The 12,597-nt window shown below is 37.3% G+C and overlaps 1 protein-coding gene across 3 annotated transcripts in view; it reads left to right on the top strand.

The window, feature by feature from the left end:
- LRRC4C (leucine rich repeat containing 4C) overlaps positions 1–12,597 on the top strand; it is a 512,204-nt gene that overhangs the window by 454,483 nt on the left and 45,124 nt on the right. For 2 of the 3 annotated variants that reach the window (XM_074809816.1, XM_074809817.1), the window contains one exon: positions 2,659–2,791. The gene's annotated coding sequence lies outside the window, so the exon portion shown is untranslated. Of the gene's footprint in view, positions 1–2,658; positions 2,792–5,937; positions 6,530–12,597 lie in introns of those variants that run through there. The other variant, XM_074809818.1, reaches the window with a different exon arrangement.

Raw genomic sequence — 12,597 nt, 5'->3', positions numbered from 1 at the left:
CCGCACACTCAGTTTTTGCTTTAATAATGATACTCAGTAAAAAATGAACGTACATATGGAGAAACTGCTTCTCAATATGCAATTTCTTAATTTTGGATTATACTTGGAATTTATTTGCATTACAATAACTCTCAGGAGTACAAATCGAGCGTTTTGCTGGGAACTACAAACTTATGTCATTATGTAGAATGACAGAGGTAAAGCAACTTAGAAAATTGTTTATATTGATTCCATGATCCCAGATCTTTGTTTACTCCCAGTAACTTTCTTCCTCCTGTTTAATCAATCATTTTGCACATTTCAGCTTGCATGGGTGTTTTCACTGTTCATAAGTACCTCTGAAAAATGAAGCTCTTTTAACCAGCAGGTTATTTTTGAATAATTTTCTATCATTCATGTAGTTGATTATATTTTATTTCATTGGACAGTGATATACCATCTAATGTATTTTTTTTTTTTTTGTTACAATATTAAGGAGATTTAAAAAAAAATACTTATTAAATTCGGGGTAAATGAATATTGATGCCTAAGTATATGTAAACATTGAGACTTACAAATGCTTCCACAATCCTACAATTGTTGTCATGTTTAAAACAACCTTAACTTTACGTATATAACTCTGTTACTAAGAAACAGAAATTGGAATTTAGGAGATCTGCTTTCAGCTTCGTGTTCTGTCACAGATTCCCTGTATGTTCCTTAATGACAAAACGCAGCTATAGATCAACTTAATCAGAAAGAAGTGTACTGGAGTGATCAAGGTGCGTTGCTCTGTCTCAAGATACATTGGTTTGTTATGTTTCAGGCTTCATTTTGATCCAGAAGTAAATGGAAACTTTTCCATATTAGTTCAGGAGTTGTGAGAGAAAAAAACCACATTATTTGGAAGAGCCTGTTAGGCTCTTCAGGACACATCTTTGACCATGTCTTTCTCTCTCTTTTTTTTTTTTTTTTTTCTTTTCTTTCTGATTGGAGGAGAGGGCTGTGTTGATCAGGGCCATAAAGTATTTACAAAATGCTGTTTGAATAGAATTGGCAAGAAAATAAGTATTTTTTATGTAGTCTAGGGATATTTTCTGTGGCATCCTCAATTTTGCACTAATAATAGAGGAAAATAACCCTGAGGAAATAGACTCTTCCACAAAAAGCTGATGGCTGGTTCAGAGAATGACAGTCCATATCCAGTTTCAAATTACTTATTATAATAAGTAGTCCCATCCATAACTTCCAAACTATCCTGCTTTGACTCACAGACACAGCAGGAGATCAGTTTTAATCTCCATTTCCCTCCAGTGTTTGGATGATGCAGGAACTACTGGTGACCTAGTACAGCAGCACAAACTCTGTCTTCATGTTAAGTAAAAGCTCCAGGCTTCACGAAAACCAGAGCCTTATATGAACACCTAGTATTTCAGGGTGAAAAAGCTTATCAGAGAATCAAATCAACAAGAAATACCAATGCCTGTTACATCAGGAGTTTCCTACAGCGACTCACCTTTTGTCTCATGGAAAATGGGATTTGCGTAGTTCCCAAGCAATTTCAAGGAGGTAGGTACCTCTCTTTGCAAAACCAAAGACTGTGTCCTTCACTGAGACGCTCAGGTGACATGTTTGGAGTCCAATGTTAGAAGGAAGGAACAAACAGCTGTTTGTTTCTGTATCCTCCTTATAGGCATTCTCATAAATAAATATATAAATGAAAACTCTCCAGAATTAGTATAGACTAAGAAAGCTCTGTGGAGGTTGCTAGGCAGCCGAGGCCAAAGGGATAGAAAGCAGGCAGGTCTCTGAAAGACAGAATCGGTGACTTATGGGTTATCTGGAGTCACCATTTATTCAATTGTCTTTTATCATAAACAAGAGACAGTAGAATTTATTTTTCTTTAGTAAATGAGCAATGTTTTTAAAAGATCTGAAATAAAAGGCCTGTTTTATATCTCATTCCTATCAGTGTTTTCAAGCTGAGATGAGATGTATGATACACATATGAAATTGTATGTATGATTATTATTTCTAATGTCTATTTATTCATTGACTGAAACAGGAATTTGTTGCAGTATATCCAGGCTACAACTTCAAAACAATTTAGCAGAGTAATTAACTTTTAAGCTTTTGTCCAATTTTCATTTTTACCACAAAGAGCATGTAAGACTAAATGAGGGAAATTTCTAATGCTGGATGGTATTCCTCGCCCTCAAGAGGTGTTTGTGTTTCACTGTCGCTAATGACAGAGAAAGACCTAATTTCTACCACCACACCCTGTTTGATATATGATGAAGCTACTCATTACAGAAATGTAGCAGTAACATGCACACTCTTCCTCTTACTGCTAAGCATGCATAAATATAGGGGCAAGGTTCTCATATGTAAGGTTAGGTGATCACATCATTGAATAATTGCTGCCTTTGAAATCTCTGCTTACAGTTGTGTCTTAAAGTCTTCTTGAAATTAACTGTGCCTTCCGCAGCTGTATTATACAGACAAGTACATTGAGGAGATACTATAATCCTACAACTTCCCTTCCTTCTCAGATTGTGTAATGACAGCTCTATATCATGTTTTAGCCTGCTTTAGTTATTCTTCCCAATATCTTCAAATCATGTGTCTAGAAGATTTAATCACTGCATCACGGTTTCTCAATATTTGTTTCTTCCGCAGGGTGGATGCTGTGGGGGGGTCCAGGCAGCTCTGTGGAACAGTCTCCAATGGGCTAGTAGGATGAGAAGTTCCACGGGTAGTTTGGGAAACGAGGAGAAGCATCACCTCCCAAGACGGTAAACCTACTGAAAAGGTAATTCATGCTAGGATATTGTTATGCAGTCAGCTTTTCAGGCTCCAGGGATATCATGGCTGGGATGCATGACAGAGAACAGGTAGGGAATGGGAGCACATACCTTTGATGCTGTCTGAGTGTTCACACAGAGTCTCCTGAAAATCTTCCAAGAGCTTCTTAAACTGCACTGAGTTTCAGCTCCCTTCCCTGTGCGAGGGAGAATTTGGAAGCGATATCTTACAGGGGTTTTCTTGTCTTCCTGTGGACCTGTTAGAGAATGCAAATCACAAGTTTACAGTAAGTTGCCAAGAAGTTCCTTATAGGACTTAAAACTCATGCAAATGCCAGCCTATCAGCATATAGCAATTTAGCATAATAAAATGTTGTTTCACGGGGAGAGTTAACAGCTTTATTTTTAACTGTACATAATCTTGTTTGGTTGGCTTATTTCAGTCTCACCTTCCAGGCTTAACTATTATGTGTGTGTAGACTCTCTTTCTCCCCTGAAGCCAAAACTATGGATGTTTTTGTTGTTAGCATTTCAGAAGTCCAAAAGAATGTGTGAACTAAAGATCTGTCATCCTTCAGTGTAACTGTAATGCTTCTTCCTTCATGTAAGGAGGTAGAGTTGAGCCATGAAGCACCAGAACACTGTTTCTCTGCTGTCTAAAAAGCTCAGCTATATGGTATATTTCTGAGCCCAGTTAACTTTCAGTATGGCCATGCTATGCACACATTTATTGGTCCTCAGCTAAAATTAAGTTTGCTGAACAAACAGATTTTGTCCACTCATCCGAAACCAATCATTTCCCATGGTACATTATGAAATATCTGACAGGCTGACTTGCTGCTTTCATTTATTAATGTGCCTTAATATATGGAGAGTGTAAGAATATTGACAATGGAAGATCACACTGGTGGAAAATAAAATGGGATTTTTAATTCAGAAGTTTTCATAAGGATCTATTCCCACATCCCATGAGACACCAAAAAAGCACAAAACATCATTTAATTAGGAAAGCTTTTTTCTTTGCTCAGAGGGGATAGATGTTTTGGCTGGTTGAAGACTAGGTTAGGCTTTCAAATATCTCTGGGAAATACCTTCCGTTTTGTTGCTGGTGAGCTACCTCCAGCTCCCTGGTATTCATTAATTAAAACCAGTCAGAGATTCTACTGTTGCAATTCACAAATTATTTCCATGCTTCACCAGGCTTGGCAGCTGACAGAAAACAGGCCAGTCTGCACTCATATACCATTACTGCGAGTTATGCCTTTGTATAACATGTAGCTGTGGTAGAGAGTCTAAAACTTTCCCCTCTGGAAAGAAAAGAAACTAGTTTATTACCTAGGAGAAATTATAAATGCATTTGTGACAGAAGAAAGGTTTGATATAAGAAAGAGAGTAAGCGTAGGTCTTGCCTCCTGCATTTATACAAATGGTGGTAGTTCTCAGTTTATAATCTGCTTTTCAAGACTCTTCCACTCACAGTTGTTACTAATCAATTGGACCTAGGTTCTCTAGACCTAATTTGGTTTTCTGTGATGTAGAAGAAATGAGTTAGCGTGGCTTTTTGTTAAAGAGGGTCCGGTAGTCTTTACAAAAAATTACACCAATTGATTTTAGGTTATTTTCTGTAAACAGAAGACAAGAATAGCTTGTTTATGGTTGGAACTCATCTGAGATCCAGAGGATCTGGCATCCATCCCCAGCTGTGTTCCAGGTGTCTTCTTGGGTGCATTTTTCTACCTACAAATTGTGTAGACTGTCATGGAAGTTCTGTAATGTTTGTTTGTTGATGCTGTTGTGATAATCCTTTCTCAAAGGGGAAAAAGTGTCTTTGCACAAGAGTTAACAGGGCTCACCGAAAGACCTTTAGAGTAGATTTGAAGAGAGAAAGGGATAAAACCAGGCTTGCTAGAGGTAAGCCTTGGAGTGGCACACCAATGTTTGAGGGATGACCTGGTAGCAAGGTCCTTTAGTCTGCTCCAGAATGTGCTGAGTACACTGTAGCACATTTGAAATGCTTTTATACTAATGCACGCAGCATGAGGAATAAACAAGAGGAGCTGGCTTTGACCAGTCCCAGACCCACATAAGCAGTAGTTGGTGGGATGAGTCCTGTGACTGGTGTGTCGTGATGGATGGTTATAGGCTCCTTAGGAGCGACAGGCAGGACAGGTGAGGCATCGGGGTGGTGCTGTGTGTGAGGGAGGGGTTGGATTGTATGGTGCTTGCAGTTGGTGATGACATGGTTGAGAACCTCTGGGTAAGGTTGAAGGGGAAAACAAATAAAGTGGATGTTGTTGTGGGAGTCTATCATTGACCACCCAGCCAAGATGATTACACCAATGAATTATTCTACAAGGAACTGATGATCCTTACGGATCCTTTCCAACCTGAGATATTTTATGAGTCTATGAATCTAACCTCAATGCCATAGAGAACAGTTTGGATTCCAGGCTCTACACTGGGAAAACCCCTCAGGGCAAATACGGAAAGAAACTGAAATTAGATGAGATGACATTGTGATATCTTCATCTGCAACATACTAAATAAAGTTTGAACTTCTCCATCCCTGCCCTTAATGAGAAACAGGAAGCTTAAAGGATTGATGTCTCAGTCTGATTCGCTGCTTAAATTGTGTTTCATGTGAACTATTGTTGGAAATGCCATTTTTGACTGAAGGAAGGGCAAGATAAGAAAGCTGTTTTAATATAACTTGAAATCTTGATGGTAAAAGGTAATTTATATTTTCAGTAAGAGGTTTTCATCTTCATTGGAGTCTAATGATATTGATCTGATATCAGTACTAAGTATATATTTTTGAATTCTGACCAGATTCTGCTTCTGTGGGAACTACAAATGTTTCACATTGTTCCAGAAAATGGAGCTCTTTCTGTGCGTATCTTTGGCTGGGCAGTTTACAAGTGGCTGCATTTTGCTGTTCTGTATGATAAATTTTTTGGTTTCTTTTAAGATGAATGTTTCTCAGTTTTATATTTGTGGCTATTGCTGTGCCCTGCAAGGGTATTTATAGTAAAGTCATAGTAGCCAATGCTGGGTTTGGTTTTGTTTTTCCTTTTCTAACAGCTAAGAAGCCAGTGTGTTACATGATTTACAGAAAAGTTCAAACATTTCAAATTAAGTGAAGGGTATACAGCTTCAGAGTGAATTATGTTCTTAAACATAATGAAAATCTCCATTTGAGAATGAAGCACGTCCCAGAGTTTGGAATGGGACAGAAGAAATGAGATATTCAAATCAAACCAGAAGTTCTTTTTACCTAATAACAATTTACATAGCCATGTTTAGAACAAAGCTTGTATTTTGAATGGTTATAGATACTGACCTGTGTGTGCAAAACTAACTCTACACAGCTGGTGATTAATAAGACTGCAGTCACAAAGCATGTGCATGCAAAACTGTGTAGGCAGTGCTAGCAGGCAAAGGGAATGCTCAACTAAGTAATTTTTTATATTCTTTATAAATGAAAACTGGGAAGCTTCTGTTCAGTCTTTTTTTTTTTTTTTTTTTTTCTTCCTTTTCACCAAGACACCTCTAGGGTTTTATCTTAGAAGAAAGAACCCTTAGACAGAACCAAAGTCAATAACCCTCAAGAGACAAATGGAGACAGAACTTAGCAGCAATTCCTTCAATATTTCAAAAAAATCCTAAAGACTGTGACATGACAAGAATAGACCCTTGGATCACTGAAATGATCTGAGAAATCAAATATGAAAGAGATGAATTACCAGGTAGCCATCACCTGCATTACTCAATGTCATATACATTGCTCTCTCCACAGCTGATAACACTGTATATAATAAATTTGGTATGTTTTGTGGGGAAAAGTGCTGTATGCTTTTGTTTAAACTTCCTATGTGAAATTCCTCCTTCATTAAAAACTGGTAGAAGAGCTGGCCCCTTCAGTGTGTCAGGATGCCAATGATTCAGTGTCTCGATTTACTTCTTTCTTTTCTTCCTCTCTCTAGTGTTGGATGTTGTTCATCTGTCACTTGTTTTCTATAGTTATTTCTCCATTATTGTTTAATTTCTTACCAATTATGTTCCTCTTCCTGATTTCTCATTTAATTCCTCAAGTTCTATTATGACAGGTGGCAGAAAAGTGGTTATCTGATACTGAAGGAGAACAATTTGGGGTATTTACTCTTTGTAAGACTGAATGTTCAGGCACCTTCCTCTGAATGTTCTGGTTCCTGTACTATTCCAGGATCCTGTCCTACAATTTTTAACACTTATTTTAGTGGAAATTTGTCTTTGACTACTGTAGAATAAAGTTGGTGGTAAAAAAGTTGATCTGAATACCAGATAGTAAAATTTCTTTCCTTGCTTACCTTGACATCTTGGGAATTGCAAAGGATCAGCTGTTGATTTGGCATCAAATTCAGCTCCAAACTATAAACCTCTTCTGACAAAAGAAACCATGTTAAAGGAGGTTAAAGGGGAGGGAAAGAATTTACTCGCCGATGCATCAAGCAGATCACTTTTTAATGATGTGACATTTATACTTGTTGTAGAAGGTGAGGTCTCTGTGAGAAGTTGTTAATATACCAGAGATCAGATGCATAGCAGCTTTTGTTTATATCCGATGTCTGTTATAGTAATTATCATGAAGATATTGAAATCTGTAAAAAGAACTGAAGATTACCAAATGAACAGCCTGGTTTAGGCAATATTAAGAAAGCAAAATGAAAACAATTTACATACGCAAGTTGTCTGACAGCATCTAGAACTCCCCATGGCATTTAAACCTGTATCAAAGCAGCTGGAGAAGAAAGTTATTCTTGAAGTTATTCCCCTCATGAAGTGGGGAGAAGGGGCAGAACTCATGTGGCCTTTGAGCAAGAGCACACTGAAAGAAATTTGCATGAGGGATGTGAATGAAACATAACTGTCAGCATATATTAGAACAATATTTTATGGGGTTGGTTTGTTTTTTTTATTTTTTGCTTGCAATGCTCTGTTTGCTTGCACTCTTTAAGACCTTAATCTCACGTTTTGCTAGGTAAAGCTTTCTTTTTTATTTTTAAGCCTGTCTTTTGTTGGGGAGCAAGGTGCATCCCAGTGGAACAGTAGGGCTGGAGGTAAAAAGTCAGAATATATATGCAGGTAGTGGCAAAGGAGCTGCACCTTGAGCCACAGGTGCTGGAAGTGCTTCCTACTGCTCTGTTAAGCATCAGTGTGGGGACCGTGGCTGCCAAATATCAGCCTTTGGGAAGAAATTCCCTCCAGCAGAACAGTCCTCTCTTCTTCCTGCTTAGAAGCAGATGGCAAAGAGGCAGCCCACATCCCCAGGCAGACCGGGATATGCTGTGCCTCTTTAGGCTGAAGATTACTTTAATCCAGTAAGTCGTTGTTCATTTCAGTCATACAGATATTTGAACTGTCTTAAAGTAAAATAGAAATTATTTTGGGGGTAATCCCTGCATTTTTCCTGTAAAGCAAATGAGCAGTACAAACAAGCCTGATTTTATACAACATAAAACGTATTAGCTAACATGGGCAAACTAAAGCTAAACTGTGAATGTATTTCTAATATATTAAAGCATTGGTTTTTACTGACGATATATTGTCATAATATTATTTCCTAATAGTTTTCCAACATTGTTATATTATGGCAGTGGTGATAGTAATTTATGAAAAGAGTTATATGATCACAGAATAAGAGTGCTCTGCATCATTCAGATGCTGCAATGAGGGAAGCAATATATTTATTTAATCCTCTTGATTTATAGCCATGATTTTTTAATTTTTTTTTTTTTTACTGGGCTGATTACGAGAGTATTTGACCACTTCACAGTCATTAACTCCTTTAGATGATTAAAGTAACAAGAGGTGCCTCTCCGAACACAGTGAACCTCTGATCACTGCTTAAAAATATAGTACATCATAACAAAAATGGTGGTACGCTGGTGAATGTATTAAATAACCAAGCAGCACAAAAGTGCTCAATTTCTCTCAATACTGCACTCAAAAATGGGTTTCTTTAGCAAGACTTCCTGTTTAGAAGCAGTAGATTCTGAAAGTGAATAGGTCATTTGTTTATCTTCTCAGTTCCTCTTGTTTGATCATTACTCCAGTTTTACAAAGAAGCTGAGGCACAGAGACGAAGCACTAAGAAAGTTAGGAGTTAGAACCTCTTTCCTACTGCCTTTGATCTGGGAATCTGTGTATTTTTCCCCACAGACAGCACCACTTAGTCTATTTAAATTCATTATCACATATCTTTATAACTCTTTGAGGATCTGAGATACTACAATTGAAAATCATCCTAACATGTCTAAAGAAAAAAAAAGCTGCTTTAGTCATGGGAGTTAAATACAGAGAGGTGGTGATGGTCCTCTCTTCAGTCCTGTACACTTTCTTAAAGTAGCATTTTTTTATAGCAAGGGGTTAATAGCTAAACTAGACAACATTGTCCAGTTGCACAAGTATCCCTATTTAGTTTTGCTAGGAATACTAAAGTTTTGGCACTCACAGTCTGTATATTTTGAGCCGTAAGCAATAGATTTTCCTGTGTCTCCTGTCCTGGACTCTTCTAAGTATATATTAACCATTGCAACTAGTTGCTGAGTTCCACAATAATTGGTAGTGTTGGCAAATATCCACTAGTGACAGACCTGAGAGCCACTGTAATCCATTCCTTCACTGCAGCTAAAAGTGGAGCTTAAAATTAGCAGCATGAAAACGAAGTGTTCTTTTAGTAGAAATTGTGATTTGATACTGACTTGGTGGTAGTTTAAAAACGGAGTTTCAAAAAGTAAAAAAGTGTCATGGTCCAAAAAGAAGAAAGTGAAAAATGAGGCTTGCACACCAAAATGGATTAATCTGTGTTAGCAATAACAAATTCAAGCTTCATATAAACTTTATGCATCCTGCATGGTTGCAGAGTGAAATCAATGGTTATTCGCTCGCTTAAATCAAAATTCTAATTAACATGATTAGCAGCAAAAAAGTGTGCTGGCTTTAGGAGTTTGTGTCAAAGTAATGACACCATTGTTGTACCTGCCATACTCTGTCAGAGTCAGGTGATCAGGCGGTGCTAGCTGAAGAACCTCTGGAATATTAATCCAAGATCAAATGATAACTTGCACCTTTCCTTAACTCCATGTATGGGAAATTTGTCTTCCTCGCTACTTTGTTCTGTAATGTTCACAGACTTTTTTCTTCTAATGGTTCTGTTTCAGACAGACAGAAATGTTTTTCTCATGACCTTTCCACTGGCCCAGTTTAACAAGCTGATGAGATTCAAATAACAGCTGAAGACTGCTAAGAAAATCTGAATAAACCAGATGTACAGCCATTTACAATAGTTGTATTTTTTTCTCTTTTTATTTCCTATTTCTGTTTGATTAAAACCACAATATGAATAATGTTTTAGAAGGTGAAAAGTTAAATCTGATTTTCATGGGATTTAGCCTGATGTGTGGGAAATGTAAATCTAACCTTCTATCTAGGAGTGTTTTGCTTGAACGTACTGGCCTGTATTTTCAGTTCCAATTTACCGAATGTGTTCTTCAGCTTCCTTCACTCATGGGTCTGGTAAAGGAGCAATATTAGACATTACTTATCTTACTTGCCAAAGTTTCAGATTTTCCTGAGCCAAGTGTGAACAAAGAATTTCCTGTAAGGGAGTCTAATGTGGAATTCGGTGAGAATTTCAGAATTAAAACTGTAAGCTATGCTGTCTGCAGAATGAAATAACAGGGAGTCTTTATTCTATCATGCTTAGAAATGACTTCCTGAAAAAAGATACAGTATTCTGTTCTCATGGGGTATCACATTATTCATCCCTCTGTTTTCAAGTTAGGCACACAAAAAAATGTGGACACAAGTAGCTATAATCAAGGAACATGTAAAAACTAAATTAGGGATCATCCAGATGAGAAAATTTTATTAACATAATGAAGGATACAGCCTCCACTTTTAGCCTCAGAAGCAGATTTTGGTATGTTTTTCAGGCATTTGTTAATCCTGATCTCTGGAGTCATCAAAGAATAAGCAAGAGAAATAGGAAAAAAATATCATTTTCTGAAAGCAAAGCACTTCTGTAAATATAGCCTGATCTGAAACCTCTGAATTCTGATGGAAAGGTGCTCTCTGACTTTTGAGAGGGACGTTGGAGCTTTGCCTTAGTAATAGGTTGCCTGTCCATTCAGCTACATGAAGGTATATACACAAGAATTTTTGTTTCTTTTGTTTTCATGCTAGCTTGGAGAGAAACTTCTTTAGTGTCGATTAAATCGTATCTATATAGTTTGATACTTTACACATCGCTACAGATAAAACATAAACTTCAGAAGTGTTGGAAACAACAGAAATGAGAGAGACGAAGGACTGATTTAGAACGCGGAGGAGCTGTAATAGTTTATTTGGAAAAAAAGAGTTAAATTACTTCAAATCAGAGGGAGGTTGTAGAGTCGTTGATGTATGATGCTCAGAATCATGCCTGCCACACTGTCGTACCAAGAATGCCAGTTATCTCCAGTGCCCTGCAGATGAAAAGGACAAATTCAGTCTCATTATTATACATGATGTTTTCCGCTTGAAGAGGATGCCTGTTGCCTAGTCATGCCTATGAATTTAGTGCCTGCACGAAATTATATTGAACAGGAGATGTAGACAACTGTGTCAACCCTTATACTTCTCTATACATACCGATATTGATTATAAAGAGTATTAAAATGAAACTAAATTTGTGAGGGCTGTGAAATGGTAAATTCATTTGGAACCTCTTAGCTTTATGGTTTTATTAATATTTTAACCATATTTTTCATGATGTTTACTGTGTTACTCATATGACAACTGTAATAAAAGTGTGTACACACAATCCATTAACACCTCTACTTTTTACTGTCTTCATTTTCTTAGACAAGCCTCACTGAAATAGAAATGTGCCATACTTCTTCACCTCCTTCTTTTCCCCTCTCCAGAACGAATGCAGTTCATGTGTAAGGACTGCTATGGTAGAAAATCTTTTTTATTTCCAGTAAAATATGGGAGGGATGGAATGGTTATACTGTATACATCTACATAAAGATTATGATGCTACCTTCAAGTGCACGATCATGTTTTAGTCATTCCTTCCCTTATATTCACCATCCATTGAGATCCTGTGTCAGTCATTACACACTCTGACTTAAAAAAGGAACTGCAGACAAACTAAGTCTGGGATATTTTTTGAATGCTTGTCTTTTCGACTGAAAGAACTTACATTTTTTTGAGGGTTTTAGATGTAATATACATACAATCTTTTTCCTGCTATTATTAGGAAATTTAAACTCTGTCAGTGAGTGCTCGGAACTCCCAGAAGAAGCAGCTGGAGATCTGCACATGGAGGGGAAGCAGACTATCAAGTTGAGGTCAGCAGTGCATCTGAGAAAGGAGGGTGCTCCCCTAAGCCTTTTTTTTTGCCTCTGGCAGTAGGTAGAATAAAGAGGAGGGATGATAAGGACCAAACACTCCAGACGCCCTGACTTGTGCTTTCATTTGCATATTTTACACTCCTTCGGTTTCTCTCCAAAAACAAAAGGGTATGCACTTATGACTTTTGGTTTGTTTTAACTTGGTATTGTTTATATAATTTAATAGGAGACTTGATTACCTTTTCAATTTTTTCCTCCCTCAATTATGAAGACAAGTTTTTGATCTCCTTTGATGTGCTCTTACTTTCTTCCCTCTGCATTTAGTCAATGCCTCTGTATTCGCTTGGTCTTGTAGTTCTGTCCTTGCAAGCTTCAATAGCCTCATCATCTTTGATTCTGCTAAAGCCCTCATGAAAAACCCTGAAAAACATTCTTCT

The sequence above is a fragment of the Strix aluco genome, chromosome 31 (assembly GCF_031877795.1).
Source record: "Strix aluco isolate bStrAlu1 chromosome 31, bStrAlu1.hap1, whole genome shotgun sequence".
In the NCBI taxonomy this organism is placed as follows: Eukaryota; Metazoa; Chordata; class Aves; order Strigiformes; family Strigidae; genus Strix; species Strix aluco.
The sequence above is the reverse complement of the archived record's forward strand: the minus strand, read 5'-3'. Positions and strand labels throughout refer to the sequence as shown.